Here is a 27,474-nt window from a genome sequence, read left to right on the forward strand (position 1 = left end):
TGGCACGGACTGTTAGCCTAAGTAGGGAGAAAGAATTCCTAAAAAGCTTGTTTAGCAAAAACAGCTAATCTCTTCAACAAACTGTTTTCATCTGCCATTTCCTCAGAACAGTTTGTGGCACCAGGAGGTCAACTACATATTTTTCATCTACCTGGTTCTACTATCAAACTCTTCTTTCTTTAAAAAAATAAAACAAAACTTTTATAGTTACATACATAATGCACGTCTTACAAAAATAATAGAAAATACTGAAAAGTATTAAATCTGAAGAACTAAATAGCATTAATAATCCCACCACCCAGAAATAATTATAACTAATGTTTTGGTATATTATTTCCTTCCAGCATTCGCCTATGCATATATTTGTTGTTGTTGTTAGGTGCCGTTGAGTTGGTTCTGAATCACAGCGACTCTATGCATAACAGAACGAAACACTGCCCGGTCCTGCGCCGTCCTCACAATTGTTGCTATGCTTGAGCCCATTGTTGCAGCCACTGTGTCAATCCATCTCGTTGAGGGTCTTCCTTTTTTTCGCTGATCCTCTACTTTACCAAGCATGATGTCCTTCTCCAGGGACTGATCCCTCCTGATAGCATATCCAAAGTATGAGAGACATAGACTCATCATCCTTGCTTCTAAGGAGCATTCTGGTTGTACTTCTTCCAAGACAGATTTGTTCGTTCTTCTGGCAGTCCACATGGTATATTCACTATTCTTCACCAACACCACAATTCAAAGGCTTCAATTCTTCTTCGGTCTTCCTTATTCATTGTCCAGCTTTCACATGCATATGAGGTGTTTGAAAACATCATGGCTTGGATCAGGCTTACCTTAGCCCTCAAGGTGACATCTTTGCTTTTTAACACTTTAAAGAGGTCTTTTGCAGTGGATATGCCCAACGCAATGCATCTTTTGATTTCTTGGCTGCTTCTCCCATGGGTGTTGATGGTAGATCTAAGTAATATGAAATCTTTGACAACCTCAACCTTTTCTCTGTTTATCATGATGTTGCTTATTGATCCAGTTGTGAGGATTTTTAGTCTCTTTGTGTTGAGGTGCAATCCATACCGAAGGCTGTGGTCTTTGATCTTCATTTGTGAGTGCTTCAAGTCCTCTTCCCTTTCAGTAAGCAAGGTTGTGTCCTCTGCATAATGCAGGTTGTCCATGAGTCGTCCTCCAATCCTGATGCCCCATTCTTCTTCATATAGTCCAGCTTCTCAGATTATCTGCTCAGCATACAGTCTAAATAGGTGTGGTGAAAGAATACAACCCCGACGCACAACTTTCCTGACTTTAAACCATGCAGTATCCCCTTGTTCTGTTTGAACGCCTGCCTCTTGATCCATGTACAGATTCCTCAGGAGCACAATTAAGTGTTCCAGAATTCCCATCCTCTGCAATGTTATCCATAATTTGTTATGATCCACACAGTCGAATGCCTTTGCATAGTCAATAAAACACAGGTAAACATCCTTCTGGTATTCTCTGCTTTCAGCCAGGATCCATCTGACATCAGCAATGATATCCCTGGTTCCAAGTCCTCTTCTAAACCCAGCTTGAATTTCTGGCAGTTCCCTGTTGATGTATTGCTGCAGTCACTTTTGAATGATATTCAGCAGAATTTTGATGGCTTGTGATATTAATGATATTGTTTGATAATTTCTGCATTTGATTGGATCACATTTCTTGGGAATAGGCATAAATTTGGATCTCTTCCTGTCGGTTGGCCAGGTAGCTGTCTTCCAAATTTCTTGGCATAGATGAGTGAGCACTTCCAGCACTGCATCCATTTGTTGAAACATCTCAATTGATATTCCGTCGATTCCTGAAGACTTGTTTTTTGCCAATGCCTTCAGTGCAGCTTGGACTTCTTCCTTCAGTATCACTGGTTCCTGATCATATGTTACCTCCTGAAATGGTTAAATGTCGACCAATTCTTTTTGGTACAGTGACTCTGTGTATTCCTTCCATTTCTTTTGATACTTCCTACATGGTTTAATATTTTCCCCATAGAATCCTTCAGTATTGCAACTCAAGGCTTGAATTTTTTCTTCAGGTCTTTCAACTTGGGAAATGCTGAGCGTATTCTTCCCTTGGTTTTCTATCTCCAGGTCTTTGCACATGTTATCATAATACTTTGTCTTCTCAAGCCGCACTTTGAAATTTTCTGTTCAGCTCTTTTACTTCATATAGAATGTATGAATATTAGAATAATAGTAATACAGAGTTTTGTGTCCTGGTTTTTTAAGTAACATTATATAGTATTTCCTCATGTTATTAAATATCCTTAAAATCATGATTTTTAGTAGATGTATAATATTCTAATGAAGGGATGTCACATAATTTATTATGGACATCTCCAATCATTTTTTCACTGTGTAAATAATGGCACAATGAATATCTCTGTACATATTTCCTGTGTACATCTATGATTATTTACTTACAAGCTTCCTCTCAAGTTTAAACTCCAGACGTAAAGACAAAGAGTGGGATATGTGTAATTTGAAAAAACTTATTCAAAATTTTCCATCGTATTAACTTTTCATTAAGATACTTAATTGCTCTTAAATTATACAACATTAAACGAGAATATAGAATTTTGTTTATCTGAAGGGAAATGGGTTTAAAATGTGTGTTCAGTCAAGAATATTTCGTGAGCACCTACTATACGTGAGGCACTATGCTAGGCCTGGGGGATCAGCTATGAGCAAGGAAGACAGGGTGAGAATCAATACTAAAGTTTGCGGGTAATGCTTTTAAGGCCTCTAATAGCCTGTAAGAAACCAAAAAAGCTAAACCCATTACTGTCAAGTCAATTCCAACTCATAGCAACCCTATTCACAGAATAGAACTGCCCCATAGAGTTTCCAAGGAGCACCTGGTGGATTTGAACTGTCAACCTTTTGGTTAGCAGCCATAGCACTTAACCACTATGCCACTAGGGTTTCCAATGGCATGTGTAGACCATTTTTTCTCTCTGTTGTCCATCTTGTTTGGAGCAAGTCACTTTTGTGCTGAAATTAAAGGGATGGTATTGTGTAAAGTACCTGGCACAGTGCCTGGAACACAGTAGTTCTTCAATAAATGGTGATTGCCCTCCACCTTCCTATCCCTGGAGCAGAGTTTTCATTCATGCTGATGGTTGTGCTGAAGCACACAGCCTCCCCTGAGACTTAGCAGGCATGGGTTAGCTGCTGGCCAGAGGTCTTCTCTATGAACCCAGATCTTGGCATAATTACACTAGACTCCCTCTAAGCTAAACCCAATACAACCTGATTTGAAGGGTCAATAATTTACGGACTTTAGGGTTCAATACTGTCCTATGAACCTGGGTGGTATGCTTTATGTGAAATGTTCTCTTTGAGACTTTAATGGAAAGTTTGGGGTCATTCAATGTTACCTTGGCACTTTACATAACTATTAAGTGTCCCACTAAGCCTCAGAGTCTCTAATGCTCAGTTCTCGGCTGCTAACCAAAAGTCTGGCAGTTGGAATCCACCAGCCACTCTTTGGGAACCCTATTGGACAATTCTATTCTGTCCTATAGGGTCGCTCTGAGTCAGAATGGACTCTACAGCAACAGGTTTGGTTTTTTTGTTTGTTTATTTTGGAAATAGGAACAATTTCTAACTGACTTTGAAAGAGATTTGCCCATTTGGGGGAAAGATGGAGAGGTGGCTGATGTGAACGAAAGGTGGAAGAGTAAAAGTTGTCTTAACGTGATAGGCCAGTGCTCCCGCTCCCCTCTCCCACAGTATTCCTGGGAACAAATAACAAGATTAGTTGGGAGAGAAGAGTTCTTACTGTGAATTTTTTTCCTTTTCCATAAGCACAGAAACCATCGATTTTCTCAGTGGGAACTTGTCTCTTCTGTACACTGTCTTTCAGCATGGGTCCACTGCTAAACCAGTTGTATATCCAGATGGACCTTCAGAAGTTCATACAGCAGGTCAGCGGCTTATTCTGTGGAAGTTCTGGGTGGTCTTGGTAACACATAACTTCTTGAAGACAGTGTTCTCAGGAACTGAAACTTTAAGAAATCATTTTCTGTCTTTAAAGAAATGAAATAAAGGTTTGGAGACGCTGGAAGAACTCAGGGCTGGATTATAGGTTAAGAACAAGTTTATCTACCTCTTCTCACCCACTATACCACCCTTAGTATCTTTCCTTAGATGAATTTATTTTTCCTCACTCTCAACGGCATTTAAAAAAATTCTTAAAACTTTTTTGGAGTCTATTACAATACCATATTTCCTAAATAAATCTTTATATAACTAACACGGAGAAATTACTAGCCAAGTTTCTCTTATCCACATTAGCAAGTATTTGAAATACTGATCTTCTAACCACCCTTGATATATCACAGTCATCTGATAAGTCTCCAAGGGTAGACTTACTACCAGTCAAAGAAATGATATATTTGGAACGTCAACAGAGCAGGGTTGGGCCTGCACATAGCTGTAATGGAAAACACAATAGGGGGATTTATATACCTAATTAAAAGTAGCAAACTCTCAAATCCAGACCCGTAAATTGACTTTCACAGTTCTGATTGCTGAAAGGTTTTAAAACAAAGCAATCCAAGGTGAAAGTTCATTTTTTCTGAATCAGGCAGGCCCAGCAGTTTAATAATTGAAAGCTTTCACTTAATATTAATTTCACTTACTGTAACAGTATAAATGTAATCTGAATTATATGACTACATATCAATCTGATTTATGAAAATTTGTCAGAGAAACCATAGACCCCAAGCATTAGTGGCAGATACAGCTGGAGATGTAGAATCACAAAATTGTTTAGCTAATAAACCCTAGAACATATAGGACATGTCATTTAAAATTTGCTGTCTTTGGATTAAAAAAAAAAAGAGGAATCTAGAAAAACACTGGATCAAAAACAAGGGTAGGAAGCTGAATTCATTGGTTCATCCACCCAAGGCCATAATAAATTTGTTCTCCCATCATTTTGTTATTTTAAAAACACTTTTTGAGTTGATAGCTGGTCAACATGCCCTTGTATCACTTCTTTTTATTATCGTTCTGGGCCTCTTGAAGGACATAAAATTGCTTTTTAATCACATCAGCAACATAAACCATAATGACATGTTTTTTCCTTTACAGGTGTATTATGACTGAGTAGCTTAATATCTGGTGAGTTCCTCGAGGGCTGATCCCATTGCATTCAGCCTTATGTACCCAGGACTGAGCCTGGTGTGTGGAGCCTAGAAGGGGCTCCAAAAGAGTGAGTTCAATTGAATGATAAGGCCCAATGCATTCAGCCCTTGGCTATCCCTGAGCCTGAGGAGAACAATCAGATGTGTTATCTCATTGGCTGAGAAGCCGGAAACCGCTGCTGAGCCAGTAATTTTTTTTTTTTAATGTTGTTGAAAATATGCAGGGCAAAACATACACCAATTCAACAATTTCTACATGTGTAATTCAGTGGCTTGATTACATTCTTCAAGTTATGCAAACACTCTAACCCTCCTTTTCCAAATTGTTCTTCCTCCATTAACATAAACTCACTGCCCCCCCAAGCTTTCTGTCTAACCTCTCAAGTTACTGTTGTCAATTTGATCCCATATAGATAGTTGTTAAAAGAGCACAAAGCTAAACTAAAGCCAAACTATTGTTTGGTTTAAAGAAGATTTAGAGGATATTTTTGGTTTAAGGTTTAAAGATTATCTCAGGGTCATAGTTTTGAGGGTTCATCCAGCCTGAATGGTTCTAGAAAATCTGGATTCCCTGAAAATTTGAAATTCTGTTTTGCATCCCTCTCTTTTTGATCCAAATTCTTTTATAAAATCGTTGATCAAAGTGTTCAGTAATGGAAGCCAGGCACCATCCAGCCTTGTGGGCTCATGGCAAAGGAGACAGTTGTTCATGGAGACAATTAGCCACATATTCCATTTCCTCTTCATATATCTGACTCTCCTTCTGTTAAGAGCCAGTAATTTGCATGTTTCGGATCTTCAGTACCACAAGGGTCTCATTTTTTGCGACTTGAAATGAGATAGAGATTCAGAGGCTGAGAAAAGAAATAGGCAAAAGTGTATAACACAGGAAAGATTCCTAGACAGCCTCTACACTCCTTTGTTGCAAAAAAAAAAAAAAAAATGATCCTTATCATGAGGCTTAAAGTTTTCAGCTGGTCTCCTTCAAGGACGGGTGATTCTCTGCTGGAGGGAAGAAGGACGACTAGGGGGAGCTAATGGTCTCCCTATTATCAGCTGTAAACTAAATGCTATATTAGTTTCTATAAATATTTGGCATGTAAGTAGTAAGCAGGGAATAATGATCAGGTCCATAATTACTCATTTGTTACTTTGTAAGTAGCAAATTTAGTGTCAGCTGATACTATCAGCTTGACTCAAGTCTGTGATACAATCAGCAGGTGGACAAACCATCAGTGAGAGCAACAAGAGCTTCAAGGCAGTCTATTAGGGGTGAGCAGAGTCATCCTGAGGTTGCCTTCATGCTTTTCTGCACTAGCCCCCTGTAGTTAACTCTCAAACCAGCTCCAAGCCCTGCCACCCCAGCTCCTTAAACCGTCCCATCCTCCTCCACAGGACTTTACAGCTACTTTTCATGTGCACTCATGATTGTGCCCAGGGCCACCCACTGGGGTATGCCAGCACCTATTACCAGGATGCCCTGGGCAGCCTCACTTTCTTTTTCTCCTACCCCGCAATCTGTCCTGTTGGTAAACGTGTTCATGCTGTAGACATACCTGGGCTTAAATCTGTAAGACAAGTTGGGGAAGATAACTCATCTCTTTGAGACTCAGAGTTCTCATCTCTAAAATGCAGAGTGACCAACTATCCTGAGTTTGCTCTGGACTGAGGGGTTTCCTAGGATGTAGGACTTTCAGTGACCAAAATGGGAAAATCCTGGGCATACCAGGATGAGTTGGGCATCCTAGTAAAACATAAATAGTAACATCCCATTTCCTGTATGGATGAAATATTGTTTGGAGAACATCTGGCAAAGAGTAAGTATCCAATAAATGCCAGCTCATACCCTAGCATTCATAATACATAATAAGTGTGGAACACCTGCCTTGTATCCCTCTAGGTGTCACGGGGGTGGGGGGGGTAGTGGTAGGAATGATCAAGTGAAGTCTGAGACACAATTCCTGTCTTCTAGGTCCTCTCTATCCTGTTGGGGGACGTAGTATTATACTTAAAAAAAAACAACTGCTATTTTATTTATTTATACTTTCATACTTCATGTCCTTCCACAAAGGGTTTGGAGGACAATCAGAATAAGTGAGACAGTTATAAGAAAATACGAAATGAAGGACAACAGCCACATAATTAAGGGAGGCATTGGTGGCAGAATTACACTAGAAATCCAAGGCTAAGGAAAGCTACTCCAATTGAACACAAAACAGAGAAAACAAGAATATCACAGGGCAGACTAAAATGATACCCTAAATTGTATAGTGCCAACTCCAAGTGCTTTAGAAGTTCAATGTGGAATTCAGCCATAATTTCCCTCTCACCATCTGTGTGACAGTGAGCAGGTTACCCACTCTGTGCCTCAGTTTCTTCATCTAGAAAATAGGAAGAATACTTTTGGTGACATGACATCAATTACTAATGCACGTTTATTTCCAGACTCTCCTCTTCCCCTGCCCATTAAGGAAGCTGCATTGTCCAGATTTCTCCCAGCATGCAGGAGAAAAAAATAAGAACCTGTACTGGGGGAGGAGTTTGGAGGAAAACTTTTCTCAAGAAGTTGCAAGGAGAGAGGATGGGGTGGACTGTGGTGGGTGAGGAATACAGATGAGAGAGGGAATTAGGAAGTGTTGCCCAGAGCCAATTAATCGCTTTGGATGCTTTAGAAATGCAAGTCAAGAGCTTGAAAATTACTTTTTAGCTGCCAGACTGTGTTTCTTTGATTCCAATTCCCCTCTGAGACACGGGCCAACGAATCAATGTATGAGAAAGCACAGTGCACAGAGCGTGTTTGAATCTGAATCCTTTCCCAGCAGTGCAGATCCTCTGCTTTCTCTCTTCAGTCAAAAAGGGAGAACGCAAAAGACTTAAGCTTTAGACACTTGGAGTTCTGGCTCATCGACTTCATAGTTCTATGTCCTTGGGCAGCTATTTACCCTCTCAAATAATTGTTTAAAGAGGAGATGAGACAATACATTTACATCTAAAACCCTTAGCACAGCCTGGTACATATTAGGCGCTCCAGAAATGTTAGTTCTTTTTCTTCCTCCACTTTTTGCAAGCCCATCTGTTTCATGAAGCCTTCCTTGACTAATTGACAGTGAGCAGAAAATTATTTTCCCCAGGACCAGCCCTGTGCAAAAGTGAAAGTTCCATGATTCTCCCTTAACTAACTCCCCATTCAGCTACACCCCACACCTCCAGTGCGCACCTATCCAAGAGTTTAGTGATCCAGAGAGCTATTGGCCCTTTGTCCTTCGCTTGGGTTTAGGATTGCTCCTTCAGGACAGTGATTGAGGCTTTGTAACTTGATGTGTAGTGTAAAGCACTAAAGTCTGACATATGCTATAACAGAAGGAAACCCTCTCTTGCGCTCCCATTATTTCATGACCATCATCTATGCTCCACTTCACTCCCATGGCCTGGATCTAACACTTAGAACTACTCCAACTCTGAAGCTTAATATCCAAGTTTCTACTTTCTGATCACAACATCCCACCCTTGAAGCTCATTCACTCCCCTACCACATACTTTCAACCCCATTGTGACCTCTGGTTCCAGGACTGGGTGTTTGGCCCCCAAATCTTTGCTCTCTTTGGCTTAACTTCCTTGTCTACCACAGCACATCACTTTAGTTGCTCTCTCAGCATTCTCTTTTACTTTCTTACCCCATTGTCTTTCTGTCCATCCACCCTAGAGCACTCCAGCCCTGGATCAATTTAGTCACTTGACTTCTCCAATCAGGTCAATGAGTGTTGCTTTAAAAAAAAAAAGCATCGTCACACAAATTCATGTTTTCCAACAGTGGACCTCTGTTCTACCCAGGAATCCCACTATGTGTCCTTGTTGTTCTCCCATCTCCTCAGCAGCTAGTCCATATTTTCCCCTGTTTCCTTAAATCTATCCTTCCATTTTCCTCTGTACCCTCAATGACCTTGCCTCTTGTGTCTCTGAGGGGAACTGAGGCCATCTTTTGTTGTCTTCTTTGGACCCCTTAGCCACTTAGAGATTTCAGCCTGTGCCATCCTCAGACTCAAGAATCTGGGTGCAGGAATATCTGGGGCTCCTCAGGCATCACTCAATATATGGCCTCTCTACATGGTCTCCCCACCATGGCAGCGTCAGAGTAGTCAGTAGCTCATGGCTCCAAAGTAACATGGAGAGAGAGAGAGCCAGGTAGAAGCTGTATCACCTTTTATGACCTAGCTTTGGAAGCCAGATAGTGTCACTTCTGTTGGCCACTTTGCATTGTTTGAAGCAATACAAAGACCTTCCCAGGTTTAAGGAAAGGAAACATAGACCCCACCTCTTCCTGGAGGATCCTAACATCACATTGTAATAAGAGCAGGAGGAAATGGATATACATTGTTGCAGACATCTTTGGGAACTGCAATATTATATTACTCTTTGAACTCTCTTTCCTCAAACTTCCAACAATCCTAACACCATTCTTCCTCTCAGCTCATGATATTACTTTCAATCTCACTAAAAAAAAAAAAAAATTGCATCAATCAGAAGAGAACTTCCACAGACTCTCACCATCATATCTCCCCCCTGCTCTGCATCTCTGCCGTTTTATCCCTTCTTTCCTGAAAGTTGCTCCTTCTGCAGTCTTCCCTACTTTAATTAATGGTGACTCCATGGCTAAAATCCTGGGTGTCATCCTTATCTCTTCTTATCTTGCACAACATCTAAAACATTACGCCAATCCTATTGGCACTACCTTCAAAATATATCTAGAATGTACCACTTCTCACAATCAGCACTGCCATCATCATGGTTTAGATTTTATTATCTCTATCCTGTGTTATTGTACAGGCCTCCTAGCTGGTACCTAGCTTCTAGCTTTGCCCCTTGTCATAGATTGAATTGTGTCCTCCCAAAATATGTGTCAGTTTGGTTAGGCCATGAGTCCCAGTATTGTGTGGTTGTCCTCCATTTTGTGATTGTAATTTTATATTGAGAGGATTAGAGTGTGATTGTAACACCACCCTTACTCAGGTCACCTCCCTGATCCAAGGTAAAAGGAGCTTCCCTGAGTTGTCCTGCACCATCTTTTATTCTACAAGAGATAAAAGGAAAGGGAACCAAGCAGAGAGTGGGGGACCTCATACCACCAAGAAAGCAGTGGCAGGAGCAGAGCACATCCTTTGGACCCAGGGTTCCTGCATGGAGAAGGTCCAGGTGAAGACTGATGATGAGGACCTTCCTCCAAAGCTGACAGAGAGAGAAAGCCTTCCCCAGGAGTTGATGCCCTGAATTTGGACTTCTAGCCTACTAGACTGCAAGAAAATACATTTCTGTTTGTTAAAGCCAGCCACTTGTGGTATTTCTGTTACAGCAGCACTAGATGACTAAGACAGCCCTGTTCAGGCTATTTCCAACATGGTGGCCAGAGGGACCCTGTTGAAATGCAAGTTAGATCACATTACTGCTTTGGTGAAACCTTGCAATGGTTTCCCTTTTCCTTTAAAGTGAAAGCTAAAGTCCTTACAATGGCCTACATGACCCTAAATGATCACCTCTCTGACTTCATCTCTTTCTACTCTTCCCCTCATCACTTTATCCAGCCATGCTGACTGGTTCAGGGTCCTTGAACATGGCGGGTTCCCTCCATCTCAGGACTGCTGCTCAGAATGCTAAAAACCAACTCATTGCCGTGGAGTTGATTCTGACTTATAGTGACCCTATAGGACAGAATAGAATTGCCCCACAGGGTTTCCAAAGCTGTAATCTTTACGAAAGCAGACTGCCACATCTTTCTCTCGTAGAGCTTAACCACTGCATCACCAGGGCTCTTCTCAAAATCCTAGTTACAGGCTTCGCTTCTCACTTCCTTCAGGCCTTTACTCAAAAGTCACTTTTTCAGTATGGCCTTCCCTGGTCGCCCTACTTAAAATTTTAAACTCTTGCCGCTCCTGACATTCCTATCCCCTTTCCCTGCTTCTTGTCCCCCTCTCCCCCCCATTACTTACCACTCTCCTACATACTATATATGGGCAAGGATTTTGGTCCTTTTTTCCCTCCACTGTTCTATCCCAGTGCCTAAAACTGTGCCTGGCACATAGTAGGCTGTCAATAAGAAATTGTTAAATGAAAGCATACAAAGCACTTGACAGGGTGTCTTGTAAGTACTCAGTTAAGTTAGCTGTTACTATTTACCCAGTTGTTTCAACCACAAAGTTGGGAAGTATTCTAGTATCTAAATAGTCACACAGTTGTGTAAGTTCTACTTTAACTTAAGCCCTCATCATCTCTCACCTGGATTATTGTGACTGACTCCAGACTGAACCCTGTCCTTTTTCTCTCTCCTTTTTTCTTTTTTTTAAACATTCCTGCCAGAGTTTTGAAATCACGAATTTGATAAATTCAACCTCTTGCTTAAAATTCTTCAGTAGTTCTCCAGACCTGTCAGGACAAAGTTTACACTGTTTCATTTAGTACTTCAATCCATCGTGATCCAGCCCTCTGGCCCACATTCTGGCTTCTTCTGAGATTCTTCCTCACACCGTTGGACTCAACCAAATAGAGCCACCTGAGGCTCTCCAGGGTGATGCTATTTGCTTCCTTCTTGCTTTTGTACATGCTATTCCTGCTGCCTGCAATCACCTTCTTCTTCTTCTTTTCTCTCTCTTTTTAAAATCTAGCTAATCATATTCATCTTTCATATCTCAACTCAAGCAGGTCCAGAAATTCTTCCTTGACCCCTCAGTCTGATTTAGATAGCACTTTTCTGTGCATGCCCCGTAGTAATACTTACAATCATGTGGTGGAATTGAGAGTTTGCTGGTCTGCCTCTCCCCTAGTGTATACAAACCTGGAGGGTACGAGTGGTTTCCCAGTGTACTTTGCTTCCCCCATACCTAGCACAGAACTGAGGAAGCTGCAAGTGTTTGCTGATTTAGTGATAGCTGAAAGGTTAAGACTCTACTAGATAACTGAGGCTCCTTGCCTGGAAGAACAGAGGCAGGCTAGAAGCTGGAAAACAAGACACTCATGTAAGAGGCATTAGAATTGTACTTCTTTTGGGCTTAGAGAGTAACCACTTCAGGTAGGCTAGGGAATGGGCCAGGTTCTATCAAACTGCAGTGATAGGATAAGCACTCTACACGTTGTACTCTTGGTTTGAAAATGTTTCTATTGTTTTCTTTGTGCATTTCCTTTAGAGCTAAGGCTGCTCACCAAAAAGATCAGCAGTTTGGAATCTGCCAGCTGCTCCTTGGAAACTCTATGATGCAGTTCTACTTTGTCCTGTAGGGTCGCTATGAGTTGGAATCCACTCCAAGGCAAGGTTTTGTTTGTTTGTTTTGTTTAGTACTTAGCAAAGTCTAATGGAAAATTTCAGCCCGCCTTAGCTTTTCTAAAATAATCCAGGAGAAACAGTTTGGGTCTATGACTGAACCAGAATATTAAAGGGACAAATATGCTCCTCCCTGTGATGGCAGCAACAATCTTTTCCAAACAGAGAAGAATTTCAAGTGTTCTATTACTTTGAAAAGCTTAATACTTCCCTCTCTATGCCTTCGCCGAAGATAAGATTTGAGTATTGTGTACACTTCTCCCCACCTACAGATTCTCTTTCCTGAGCTAAATAAAACCTTGAAAGGTCTATGCTTTCTTTTATGAAAGAGGCTTCTCCCTCTTTCCCCTTCCCCCGATACTTAATAAATGCTTGAAATGATCAGTTATTCTGATTGGTTGTCCAGACACAAAGAGGCATTCTGATTGGTCAGTGCAGTTAGGAGGTAGAGCTGGAAAGGTGATGAAAAGGGCCCAGAACTCTCTCTGCTCAGAGCAGAGCACGAAACCACAACCGATGGTGAGCACATAAACACATCGCTCAACTGTGCAAATTTCATTCTTTTGGAATAAACTGTTGTAGGAAAACGGCAAATGTTTAAGCAACAGTTGGAGCGTTTGCAATTACAATTCCCACTGATGAATTTAAGATGGTAAAAGGGCATCAGAGGGCTATTTGGCTTGGAACAGAGTGTTCAGGCTGTGGTAATAGAAAGCAATCTGTTCAAGGAGAGGTCTTGGAGGGCATGAAAAACAAAAATAAAATGAAACAAGTGAAATGGATAAATAATGGAGATAGGCAATAACAGACGCCTTATAATCGCTGAGAAAATACCAACGTTAATAAATCTTGAAAGACAGATATAGGATTTTGGAGACCGAGGCGGGGCGGGGAGGGGGTGGCTCTCTCAGAACAGGCAGCGATGATGGGAAAAGCAAAGTTGTTAGAGGAGGGTGTAACAAAAAGTAGGACGGAAAAACTGATAGCTGCGCACCTGCCGTTTGTTTTATGTGGGTATAGGGCACATCTATGTAGTTTCTTTCCTTTAAAAATGTCAGCCATTCTCATAAATATTCATCTTCAGATAGCTAAGACAGAGTGACTTCGGACTCATGAAATTTTAGTGTTGGGGCTTAGAGGTCATCAGTTCTGACCCCTGATATTTTACAAGTGAAGTTGCTGAAGTCCAGGGTGTTGTTGTTAGGTGCCTTCGAGTCAATGTTCAACTCCTAGTAACCCCATGTGACACAGCAGAACTGCCCCATACAGTCATCTAGGCTGTCATCTCTGTGGGAGCTGATCTCCAGGTCTCTCTCCCATGGAGCCACGGAGTGGGTTTGAACTACCAACTTTTTGTTTATCAGCTGAGCACTTAACTAAGGGCCAGAGAAGGGATGTGATTCGTGCAGGCTCACACTCCCAGACGACATACTTGACTCCCCTTCTAGTGTTCTTTCCAGGGCATTGGGGTTTCCAGCTTTTTAAAATCAGAAGACCCCCATTTTTAAAGTCAGATATATTGAGTATTCTCACATGATCAAAGCCATGCTGTTAGTAACCACTGTTTAGAAAAATTATATTCGGTAATGACAACAAGCTGCCGTGAATTCAGTACAGCTAGAATATTTTGTATTGCATTAATCATGACTGCATCCATGGGCATTTGAAAATGCATAGTGCATGTGTCAGTGGCCTGTGGTAGTTTCAGTCTCTAGGCAGCCTGGTGCCCAGATGGACCACAACCCTGAAGCTTGTCAGGGCTGGTGGCCCCTGGGGTGGGAGCAGAGCCCGGTACCACAATGTGTTGGCTCTTTCCAAACAAAGAATGGAAAGAAAATGATTCCATTCTCTTAGAAACAAAGAAAGCATCAGGTGAAATGAGTTGCCTTAGCTTGAAAGGGACTTCATAAGGATTTTGGGTGATTTCATACCCTACATTCAGAAGAAGAGGGTCCTATTCTGCGAGGCTGGCCTGGGGCTTTGGTCTTGTCAGGATGATCACCGGGGACTCTATTCAGCCAGAAGGTTGTGCCTAAAGCAGAGTCTAGGGGCAAGAGCTGCTCTCCTAGCTTCCTGGGTAGGAAAGACATTCATTCCAAAGTGGGAGAGACACAAAGTGTCAAAGTTCAGTTCTGGGAGTAGGAGGGTTGGATCAGGGGAAGACTAGTGGCAGTGGCCCGTAGCCCAGGAAACCGCTGAGCCCAGGAGTCTGTAGGACACAGAGGGGATACTCAGAGGAGAAATATAGGCGGTCTGCCATTTATTGAACATCCATCTGCAGTTTGTCATACTGTGGTGGCTTGCTTGTTGTTGTGATATTGGAAGCTATGCCACTAGTATTTCATATACCAGCAGGGTCTTCTGTGGTGGACAGATTTCAGTAGAGCTTCCAGACTAAGACAGACTAGGAAGACAGGCCTGGTGATCTACTTCCAAAAATTAGCCAATGAAAACCATATGGATCACAACAGAACAATATCTGACTCACTGGCTTTGGACAATGTCATCAGGAGGGATTAATCGCTGGAGGAGGATATCATGTTTGGTGAAGCAGACGGCCAGCGAAGGTGTGGGAGATCCTCAGTAAGACAAATTGGCACAATAGCTGCAAGGGTGGACTTGAAAATGCTGGCAATTGTGAGGATGATGCAGGACGGAGCAACATTTCATTCTGATTCTGTTGTACATAAGATTGCCATGAGTCAGAGTCAATTCAACAGCAACTAACAACTCTGTACCAGGCACTCCGCTAAGTGCGTCACATCTAATCTTCTATTATTATCCCCATTTTACAGCTGAGGAAAAAATGATTTTGTAACTTGGAATTGGAACCCAGACAGTATGATTCCAAAGTACCTGTTCATAGCTACAACCTTAGCAAACAAGAGTGCAGCAAGCCTTTTTGAGGCTTGTTTGAGATAATCCACACATCACATGGTGACAACGATTATCAATATTTTCAACAGCATTATTTTAGAAACACACGTCTTAAGAAGGTTGAATATTCTAGGGGAGATGTAAGAAAATTAGAATGTGACATTTCCCTGGATGGGGCCTAAAAAAAATTAAAAAAAAGAACTGTGCCCCTAGATTAGGGAGGAAAACCTCCCCCGACCCCAGTGTGGTGACCCAGAGGGGTGGCCAGGGTACAGGTGGGTGAAAAGATTGACGTGGGCTTGATAATTGCCAAGGGTGACCAGGCTGCTTCCACCAGGATGACAGGAATTGTCACCAATGAAGAAGACAAGTCCTGGGACAGGCAGAATTTGGAGCAAGACACTTCTAGGACAAGGAAGTGACCTGGGGGAGAGCAGCTTATGGAATTTGGTTGATGAGTTCAGACATTGATGAGTTTGTTTGCCAAGGTGGGTAAGAGAGACCTTTGGCAGCAATGAAGTCATAACGGGAAAATATAGATATGGCCAGGATCCAGAAAAGTTGAGCGTCAATGGTGGAAGGAGTTTGAATAAGTGCTAAATTTAGTTAATCCGCTTACTAAATCAACAGTGGCCCTTTAGGACAGTTATTCAAAATCTCTGTTTTGCAAACACAGCACTTCAAAGATGGTCTGCCACGGTCTATAAGAAAGAGGCCATGGTTTTATAGCTTGAATTTTCAAAAATTGCAAGTTTCTTTTTAGAGAATTAAAGTTGTATATATGTAGCAGAAATGACTTTCCTTAAAATTGCAAGCAGAGCTTTAAAACCTTCATACCCAATTGAGTTTATTCATTCCCCAGTGAGAAAAGTTCTTTTACAGAGAACTGCTTAATCCATGAAACTGGCTGTTACATTTCCTGTTAGGGGATAAAATTTTCTACTTAATTTGACCAAATGATTGAACAAGGTTTGTGGAATTTGGCAGTGTTTCTCCTGGAGGTTGTCTTTTGTTGTTGTTAACTGTAAATAAGGAGGTATATATGACAATATCCACAAAAAAGGCATTGTTTGCAGTAATTGGTTAATTTGAGAAGGCTCAGAAGATACGTTCTCCCAGAAATTGCTCTAAAATGAGACTGGTCCACCCAGAAAAGCCTGATGAGATGGGAAACTGAGCATTCCAAAGGCCCCCTTGGTGCATTATGTCCAGTGTTTTTTGTGAGAAGGAGGAAGGAAATATGTTAACCCATTGACATTTTCCAGCAACAGTGACACCAATTGTCTAGAGAAAGATGACTCAGTGTATCATATAAAGAGGTTGGTCCCCAGATGACGAGACCACCAAGCAGAAATGCATCATAATAGGGACAAATGGGCATTAACGACATGAATAGTCTGGGACAGGTGCGCCAGGATAAATAGAGTTATTACAAAGCCTGATCAGGATGTCAGACTGTGAATACAAAAAATAGTTGTAATCTTCCCACATCGTACCAAGGGAAGGAAGCTGGTCTGAGGAGGAGTTTGCTGAGCATTTCTCGCATAAGCTGAGATTCTCAAACTTTTTCAGCCTGGGGTCTATTTTGAAGAACAACAGTTTCTCCCATGACCTCAACTAGTCCTCAGCTATGAGGGTCACTGCAGATATCCAGCACTCTGTGTTACCTGGCAGGCCTGCTTGGTGTCCCTTATGTCAGCCCTGTCCCTGTCAGTAAGTCCAGTGAGACCCTCCAATTCTCTAGAGGAATTCTAACAGACATTGAAGATTGTAGGGGATGATGTGCTGTTTACCGTTGTTGCTTTTCGTTGTCCATCATCCAATTACCCTTTCTGAGCTTGGGAGTTTCCCAGTGGCTATCATCTTGGAGAAGTTCCTGGGTGATGCAAACAGTTGTTTGGCTGCTAACCCTACGCACAACAGAACAAAACACTGCCTAGTCCTGAGCCATCCTTACAATCGTTGTTATGCTTGAGCTCGTTGTTGCAGCCACTGTGTCAATCCACCACGTCGAGGGTCTTCCTCTTTTCCGCTGACCCTGTACTCTGCCAAGCCTGATGTCCTTCTCCAGGAACTGATCCCTTCTGACACCATGTCCAAAGTATGTAAGACGCAATCTCACCATCCTTGCCTCTAAGGAGTATTCTGGCTGTACTTCTTCTAAGATGGATTTGTTCGTTCTTTTGGCAGTCCATGGTACATTCAATATTCTTCGCCAACACCACAATTCAAAGGAGTCAATTCTTCTTCAGTCTTCCTTATTCATTGTCCAGCTTTCACATGCATATGATGTGATTGAAAATACCATGGCTTGGGTCAGGCGCACCTTAGTCTTCAAGGTGACATCTTTGTTCTTCAACACTTCAAAGAGGCCCTTTGCAGCAGATTTACCCAATGCAATGCGTCTTTTGATTTTTAACTGCTGCTTCCACGGCTGTTGGTTGTGGATCCAAGTAAAATGAAATCCTTGACAACTTCAATCTTTTCTCCGTTTATCATGATGTTGCTCATTGGTCCAGTTGTGAGAATTTTTGTTTTCTTTATGTTGAGGTGTAATCCATACTGAAGGCTGTGGTCCTTGATCTGCATTAGTAAGTGCTTCAAGTCCTCTTCACTTTCAGCAAGCAAGGTTGTGTCATCTGCATAACGCAGGTTGTTAATGAGTCTTCCTCCAATCCTGATGCCCCATTCTTCTTCATATAGTCCAGCTTCTCGTATTATTTGCCCAGCATACAGATTGAATAGGTATGGTGAAAGAATACAACCCTGACTCACACCTCTCCTGACTTTAAACCAATCAGTATCCCCTTGTTCTGTCCAAACAGCTGCCTCTTGATCTATGTAAAGTTTCCTCATGAGGAACACAATAAAGTGTTCTGGAATTCCCATTCTTCGCAATGTTATCCATAGTTTGTTGTGATCCACATAGTCAAATTCCTTTGATAGTCAATAAAACACAGGTAAACATCCTTCTGGTATTCTCTGTGTCAGCCAGGATCCATCTGCCATCAGCAATGATATCCCTGGTTCCACGTGTCCTCTTCTGAAACTGGCCTGAATTTCTAGCAGTTCCCTCTCAATATACTGCTGCAGCCTTTTTTGAATGATCTTCGGCAAAATTTTGCTTGCATGCCATATTAATGATATTTTTCTATAATTTCCACATTTGGTTTGATCACCTTTCTTGGGAATAGGCATAAATATGGGTCTCTTCCAGTCGGTTGGCCAGGAAGCTGTCTTCCACATTTCTTGGCATAGACGAGTGAGCACCTCTGGTGCTGCATCTGTTTGTTGAAACATTTCAACTGATATTCCATCAATTCCTGAAGCCTTGTTTTTCACCAATGCCTTCAGAGCAGCTTGGACTTCTTCCTTCAGTACCATCGGTTCCTGATCATATGCCACCTCTTGAAATGGTTGAACATCAACTAATTCTTTTTGGTATAATGACTCTGTGTATTCCTTCCGTCTTCTTTTGATGCTTCCTGCGTCGTTTAATATTTTCCCCATGGAATCCTTCACTATTGCAACTCGAGGCTTGAATTTTTTCTTCAGTTCTTTCAGCTTGAGAAATGCCAAGTGTGTTCTTCCCTTTTGGTTTTCCATCTCCAGCTCTTTGCACATGTCATTGTAATACTTTACTTTGTCTTCTGGAGCCACCTTTGAAATCTTGTGTTCAGTTCTTTTACTTCATGAATTCTTCCTTTTGCTTTAGCTGCTCGACACTCAAGAGCAAGTTTCAGAGTCTCCTCTGACATCCATCTTGGTCTTTTCTTTCTTTCCTGTCTTTTCAGTGACCTCTTGCTTTCTTCATGTATGTTGTCCTTGTCATTCCACAACTCATCTGGTCTTCAGTCACTAGTGCTCAATATATCAAATCTATTCTTCAGATGGCCCCTAAATTCAGGTGGGATATACTCAAGGTCATATTTTGGCTCTCGTGGACTTGCCCTGATTTTCTTCAGTTTCAGCTTGAGCTTGCATATGAGCAATTGATGATCTGTTCCACAGTCGGCCCCTGGTCTTGCTCTGACTGATTATATTGAGCTTTTCTACCATCTCTTTCCACAGATGTAGTCAATTTGATTTCTGTGTGTTCCATCTGGCGAGGTCCATGTGTATAGTCACGATTTATGTTGGTGAAAGAAGGTATTTGCAGTGAAGAAGTCATTGGTTTTGCAAAATTCTATCATTTGATCTCCAACATTGTTCTATCACCAAGGCCATATTTTCCAACTAGTGATCCTTCTTCTTTGTTTCCAACTTTTGCATTCCAATCACCAGTAATTATCAATGCATCTTGATTGCATGTTTGATCAATTTCAGACTGCAGCAGCCGATAAAAATCTTCTATTTCTTCATCTTTGGCTGTAGTGGTTGGTGTGTAAATTTGAATAATAGTCATATTAACTGGTCTTCCTTGTAGACGTATGGATTTTATTCTATCACTGTCAGTGTTGTACTTCAGGATAGATCTTGAAACATTCTTTTTGACGATGAATGCAACACCATTCCTCTTTGAGTTGTCCTTCCCAGCATAGTAGACTATATGATTGTCTGATTCAAAATGGCCAGTGCCAGCTTGTAACCAAGAACCCTGACTTGGTACAGAGGTGAGGTCTGTCTTTCCAGGCTGGACACTGAACCAAGAGAGCCCTTGTCCTTGTCTTGAGTCATGTATAAAATTATAGGCAGACGCCACAGACTGTAGTTGAATGGGTGAGCTATGGAGGAGCAGGGGTGCTTATCACTGAAGCCAAAAATAATAAGAACATGAACAACAGCTACTAAGTATTGAGTTTTCCCATGTGCCAGGCACTTTGCTATGAATTTCCCTTGCGTCACCTCATTTGACTATCACTACAACCTTCTGAGGTTAGTAGTAGTATTATCCCCATTATGCAAATGAGGAATCTGAAACAGATTTAGGAATTTGCCTAAAGTCCTGCTGTCCTAAGTGGCAGAATTGGAATTAAAACTTGGAACTCCCTGAGTCTATAGTCTGTGCCTCCAAAGGTATAACTACTGTGGTGGGTGTAGTGAGACTCTACTGAGTCGAGTCTGGAAAGGTTGGAAAGGAGTGTACAGAGGCAGGAGGTAGGGAATACGCCAAGAAGAAAAAGGGCAAGATATGTCAATAAGCAGGGGCAGTGACTGTTCAGTGGTAGAATTCTCATCTTCCAAGCAGGAGACCGGGGTTCGATACCCAGTCAATGCATCTCAAGCACAGACACCACCTATCTGTCAGTGGAAGCTTGTGTGTTGCTATGATGCTGAACATGTTTCAGTGGAGCTTTTGGACTGGGACAGACTAGGAAGAAAGGCCTGGCAACCTACTTCTGAAAATCAGCCAGTGAAAACCCTATGGATCACAACAGTCCAATCCACAACCAGTCATGGAGATGGCAGACAGGACAGTGTTTCATTCCATTGTGCATGGGGTTGCCACGAGTTGGGGGCTGACTTGAAGGCAGCTAACAACATGTTTGTAAGGGCCCTCAAAGAGTCTACTTTGATGTTTTTTGGCCACTGTATTCAGGTAACAGAATACACCTTCATTAGTTTGTTACAGAATGTTATTTAGCTTGCAGAATTTCCAGAAGGGCCCCAAACAAAGCTTGGATAAAACAAATTCGAGAATCATGCATCCAGCAAAAATAACCAAATACCTCCTGGAATGCTCTGGAGGAAAACCTACTGCTCTATTGATGGCCACCCAGTGCCTATGATGCTAGGGACAGAAATGTCATCCCTGATGCCCCAGAAAAGCCAAACCCTTCTGCTACGCACTTGCTGGAAGACCCAACCTTCCTGCACGTGGCCACCGACCCGCATTGCTTACCTTTGCCTTCCACGTCTCAAGTGTTGTCTTGACTTGGTGAACCTGGGTCACTTGTGGAGCACCAGCTTCAAAGAACCAGGGAAGAAATGTAGTCTTTAGCTTTCTAGCCTCTTCAGTTCAGGAAGACACTTTAGAAGGAAATTGGAGTAGGCACTGGATGCTTGAGTGAATGGAACAACCCCGTTGCCTTCCGCACCCATGCATGGTGGAAAGTATGTCATGGGCAGGCGGATCCTTATACTCCAAGTCAACATCATACAGCTTTGCATCTGGAAGTGATCTCAGAAATCTTTCTAGTTCTGAAGTTTTCAAACTTTGTTTTTCAGATCCTTGGGTTTCCTGGAGGGGCAATAGGGACTGCCACAGAAGCCAGAGAGTGGGCTTGGGAGGGGAAGGGCAAACAAACAAGGTTTTACAATGGATCTGCTCTGATGTGTTTCAGGTTCTGTGCTTAAAAAAAAAAAAAAAAAGAGTTTCCCATCCTGGTGTCTTAGTTATCTAGTGCTACTATAACAGAAATACCACAAGTGGATGGCTTTAACAAAGAGAAATTTATTCTCTCACAGTCTAGAAGGCTAGAAGTCCAAATCAGGGCACCAGCTCTAGGGGAAGCCTTTCTCTCTCTGTCAGTTCTCGGGGAAGGTCCTCGTCATCAATCTTTCCCTGGTCTAGAAGCTTCTCAGCACAGGAACCCTGGGTCCAAAAGACCCACTCTGCTCCTGGCACTTCCTTGGTGATATGAGGTCCTCCTGTCTCTCTGCTTGCTTCTTTCTTTCATATCTGAAAAGAGATTGACTTAAAATACAACCTAATCTTGTAGATTGAGTCCTGACTCATGAACTTATCCTGCCTCTAAGCCTGCCTTATTAACATCATAGAAGTATGATTTACAACACATAGGAAAATTACATCAGATCACAAAACAGTGGACAATGACACAATACTGGGAATCATGGCCTAGCCAAGTTGACACAATTTTGGAGGGACACAATTCAATCCATAACATCTGGCTAATCAAACTCCTTTATTTTTATTGATGAGAAATCAGGGTCCCAGAGATGTAAATATCTTACCCAAAGTCCTATAGAACCAGTGAGTGGTAAAACTGAGACCAGTACAGGAACTTCTGGTCCTAGGCTGGTGCTCCTTTTTCTACCGCACTGTGATGTCTGAAGGTGTGCTTATTGGAAATTGCCTGGGATGCAGGACTTTTGGGGTCCAGCACATGTGATCATAGTTATCTGATTGCAGCTTAAAGATCACCATTTTGGAGAAGCCCACCTTGATCCTCCAGCCTGAGCCTGGTCTCCCTTTCATATATTCTCTTGAAGCCTTTACTTCTTTGCACCACTCAAGCACAATTATAATGAAGAATTTAATCGCTGTATTGTTTAATGTCTATTTCCCTTGGTAAGAATGTAAGCTCTATGAAGTAAGGACTACGTCATTTTTTAACTGCTCTATCCCCAGAATGTGACAGCTTTCAACGGACAATCCAAACACCAAAGAAGGCTGGAACTTAGGGCAGCTAAGTCTAAGCCCTGCCTCAAGCCTTTCCCAGGGGGAGGGAACACAGTGTCAGGGCATGAACATGGACAGAAGAGTGAGAGCTAAGCCCTGATCTGCTAGTTGGTAGCTTGTGACTGCCGCCGGCTAATTCCCTTTTCTGGGTGACACTGTGGAAGAAAGGCCTGGCAAACTGTTTCCATAAAGATTACATCCAAGGAAGCCTTATGAAACTCAGTTCTACTTTTTTAAAACGTGGGGTTGTCATGAGTTGGAATTGGCTGGATGGTAACAGGTTTGTTTTCTTTCGATTTTGTTTCCTCATCTGTTGAACGGGGCTAATAATTCCATTCTCTTGTCACTGCTGTGAGTCAGAAAGGAGAGAATGACTAAAAGTTCAGCCTGAATTGGACACAGATTTCCCCTGGACAGTCAAACTCTGGTAGAAATTATAATTCCCACCTCAGTGTTGTGAAGACTTTGGAAAGAATAACCAAGAACATGAGAGGTGAAGCTGTTTCTGAGATCTCCTGAAACTGAGCTTCTTGTTTTTGTGGGACATTCATTTCTATAGGCTCACTGAAAAAAATAATAAATGTAAATTGTAGGAAAAAATTAGAAAATACAGATAATCACAAATAAGAAAATGAAAAACCAGCTGCAATCTCATGACCCCATATTAATATTTTGCTTTGAAAGTCCATGTGTAGACCAGTTGTCCCAGCCAGACTAATTCTAAAAACCAGACTACACCACCTGACCACCAAACATATGAGAAAGCCCATCCAAGATCAGCAGAACTGACTTCCAACCCACAGGTGACTACAAAGTCAGGAGTAAGCTTACCTAAGTGAACAATAAAAAAGTTCTTGCTTTGAGCCACTGAATTTGGGAACAATTTGTTACACAGTAGTAGCTAATTCATACAGAGATGTTTCTTGTATCAGTACATTAAACAAATGAACATATAAAAATCACCTAGAACAGTGCCTGGCCCATGGTAAGCTTTCAAAAAATGTTGGCTGTAATTAGTATTATATACAAATAATGCCTGCAAAGAATTCCATTATATGTTGTGCCGTAATTTACTCAACTAGCCTTCATTTGTTGAACATTTAAATTGTTCACTTTTTTCTGCTATACTATAAAGTATACTACTTTATTTTTATTTCTACTGTACTATTTTTTTTATACTACTATACTATAAAGAATGCTAAAATCACCCTAGTTATACATTTTTGTCTATTAATGGAAAAATATTCTTAAAAATGTAATTGATGGGTCAATGTACACGCACATTTTGAATGATAATAGATGATACCAATTCACCTTCCAAAGAAATTAGTCAGTTTATTTCCACCATCTCTCCTCACCATCACCAGATCCAGCATTGTTTTAACGGCTGCGTAATAGTACGTCATAAATGTGCCATAATTTATTTAACCAGTCCTCATTGTTGAACATTTAGATTATTTCCTTGTCATCCCAGTAGATAAATCTTTTCACACAGCTATAATTATTCTGGAAACCCTGGTGGCATAATGGTTAAGAGCTACAGCTGCTAACCAAAAGGTCTGCAGTTCGAATCCACCAGGTGCTCCTTGGAAACTATGGGACAGTTCTACTCTGTCCTACAGATTTGCTATGAGTCAGACTTGACTCAACGGCAATGGGCTTGGTTTGGTTTTATGATTATTCCTCAGGATAAATTCCTAGAAGTAGAAATTCTGAGTCACAGGTTTGCACATTTGGAAGGCTTTTGAATATATAATACCATATTATTCCTCAGAAAAATTGTACCCGATTCTCACCCAGTGGTACTGCAGAAGAAAAGACCTGGCAAAGAAGGGCTTCCGTTATAATTACAGCCAAGAAAATCCTATAGAGCAGTTCTACTCTGTAACATATGGGGATGCAACTAACAACAACAATATACTCAAATTAAAACAAAACAAAGCTTCTTATTACAGAAAATTTTTAAAAATATACAGAAGAATAGAGAATAATACCATGAGCAATACCCCTCTCCCATGTAACCATTCCACAAATTCAATAACGATCAACTTATGGCCAGGCTGGCTTCATCTACAACTCCCCCCATTTGGCTGGGTTATTTAAAATCTGATCCAAACAGGACATTTTCAATGGACTTTCATTTCCGCAGCTAAGGATTCAGAAGACAAAGAAACGAAAGACCCCCTTGGGGTCCCTGAAAAAAAAAAAGACCCCCTTGGGGTCCCTGGGTGGCATAAATGGTTAAGCACTGGGTTGCTAACTGATAGGTTGGTGGTTTGAGCCTACCCAGAGGCTCCGTGGAAGAAAGACCTGGTGACCTGTCTCTGAAAGGTCACAGCCTTGAAAACCCTACGGAGGACAGCTGTACTCTGAAACACATGGGGTGACCATGAGCTGGAATCGACTGTACGGCAGCTGGGTTTTTTGTTTTTTTTTTTGGTTTTCCTTTCCCCTCTCATGGTCATGGTGGGAATCTTGTGTGATCACATCCCAGGGGAGGGTATCACTGCATCATGTGACCGGTGTGAGGCCCTGGGGTTCATTCCCTGCTCCATTGGAGCCAATGATCCTGCAGGAAAAGATTAATCCAGCCCACTTCTGAGGATTTTCAGGCCCTATTCTGAGTTTCTGCATTCCCCAGCTACATGTCATTGTTCATCTAAATAAAGCAGAGGTAGCTAACGTAATATATCCGTGGCTTGTGGAAGTGCAAATATTGTGATTTGTGTTTAGAGTGATTGGTGCTGAGTGGGAGCCTCTTCTTTGGCCTCTGCTGAAATTTTCCAGGCTGACTGAATTTTGCAATACTAGTTGGTCACATTGCATCAACAGCAAGTTGGCACAATCTGAGGGCAGAAATACAAGCAATTTCCTTTAATAAGAAAGGACAATAATGGCTCCAACTCTTTCCAACTGCTCTGGGCATATTACATAGGACTATTGTTGTTAGGTGCCATTGAATGGTGGGTTCTGACTCATGGCGACCCCTTGTGACAAAGCAGAACTGCCCCATAGGGTTTCCTAGGCTGTAATCATCATGGAAGCAGATTGCCAGGCCTTTCTCCCCTGGAATTGTTGGGAGAGTTTGAACTTCCAACCTTTTAACTGTACCAGGAAGCAAACTACACTATAGCTGAGGCTCCGCTCTGAGGGGAAAGAAAGGTACCTTAAAAGCTCAAGCTGGGCAATTTGCAGATAAAGAGCAGGAGGAGGCCTGTCTTCTGGACCAGAATAGTAGGTGGACGGATGATGAATGTTGATTTCCAAATGTCAGATTCAAAGAACCCTCAGGAATTCATTGCAGTTACTCCAATGATACAGTTTTAGCTCCAGAGGTTGTCCAGCCTTACTTCAAACAATCCACGTGATGACACTTGTATCATCAGAGCACAAGGAAAGGCCACAGGCTTTGAGGCCAAACAGAGCTGTATTTGAATCCCAATTCTACCACGTACTTGCTGAGCAACTTTGGGCAAGTAATGTGTTCATTTGTTCATTTAGTCACGCACTCCATGGAAGTGTTTTTGAGCACCTGCTGTGAGCCAGATGTTGCGCCTGGCAATGAGGACCCAATGCTGAGCAAGACCTTCTTTCTCTCCTTCAAGCATTTAGCCTAGTGGGGGATGCCGTGATAGGGGTAAGAACAAAGTGACACACAAGCACATGGGAATGAGTCAGGCTACTTCCTAGAGGAAATCAGAGCCACAGGAATCAGCCATCCAAGGTAAGGATGAGATGGGGGGGCAGTATTTGTGGGTGTCATGGATTGAATTATGCCTCCCAAAAATGTGTGAATCAACTTGGTTAGGCCATGATTCCCAGTATTGTGTTGTTGTCCTCCACTTTGCGATTGTAATTTTATGTTGAAAGGATTAGGGTGGGATTGTCACACCACCCTTACTCAGGTCACCTCCCTGATCCAATGTAAAGGGAGTTTCCCTGGGGTGTGGTCTGCACCACCTTTTATCTCTCAAGAGATAAAAGGAAAGGGAAGCAAGCAGAGAATGGGGGACTTCATACCACCAAGAAAGCAGTGCTGGGGGCAGAGCACGTCCTTTGGACCCGAGGTTCTTGCTCTGAGATGCTCCCAGACCAAGGGAAGGTAGATGACAAGGACCTTCCCCCAGAGCCAACAGAGAGAGAAAGTCTTCCTCTGGAACTGATGCCCTGAATTTGGATTTCTAGCCTACTAGACCGTAAGAAAATTAATTTCTCTTTGTTAAAGCCATCCACTTGTGGTATTTCTGTTATAGTAGCACTAGATGACTAAGACAGTGGGTAAGAGGATTCCAGACAGAGGGAACAATGTTCAAAGGTTTGTTGTTACTGTTAGGTGCCGTTGAGTCGATTCTCACTCATAGTGACCACCTGTGACAGAATAGAACTGCCCCATAAGGTTCCCTAGGCTGTAATCTTTACTGGAGCAGATTGCCAGGTCTTCTCCTGAGGAGCTGCTGGGTGTGTTTGAACCCACAATCTTTTGCTTAGCAGCCAAGTGCTTAACTGCACTGGGGACTCAGAAGGAAGATGGGCCTTGATTGTGAATCACCAACATGTGGAGGGTGACTGAAGCCACATGAGCAGAGGTGACCTTCAAGGACAGCACTTTGTCTATGAAGAGAACAAATTTCCTCATGGAAAAAATGGCTGTCAGAGATGCAGGGAATAAGCCAAGCTATCATATGGAAAAGAAGAACCTGGGTGGTGCAGGTGATTAACGAGCTCAGCTGCTAACTGAAAGCTTGGAGGGTTGAG

Source organism: Elephas maximus, chromosome 3 (assembly GCF_024166365.1).
Source record: "Elephas maximus indicus isolate mEleMax1 chromosome 3, mEleMax1 primary haplotype, whole genome shotgun sequence".
Classification (NCBI taxonomy): Eukaryota; Metazoa; Chordata; class Mammalia; order Proboscidea; family Elephantidae; genus Elephas; species Elephas maximus.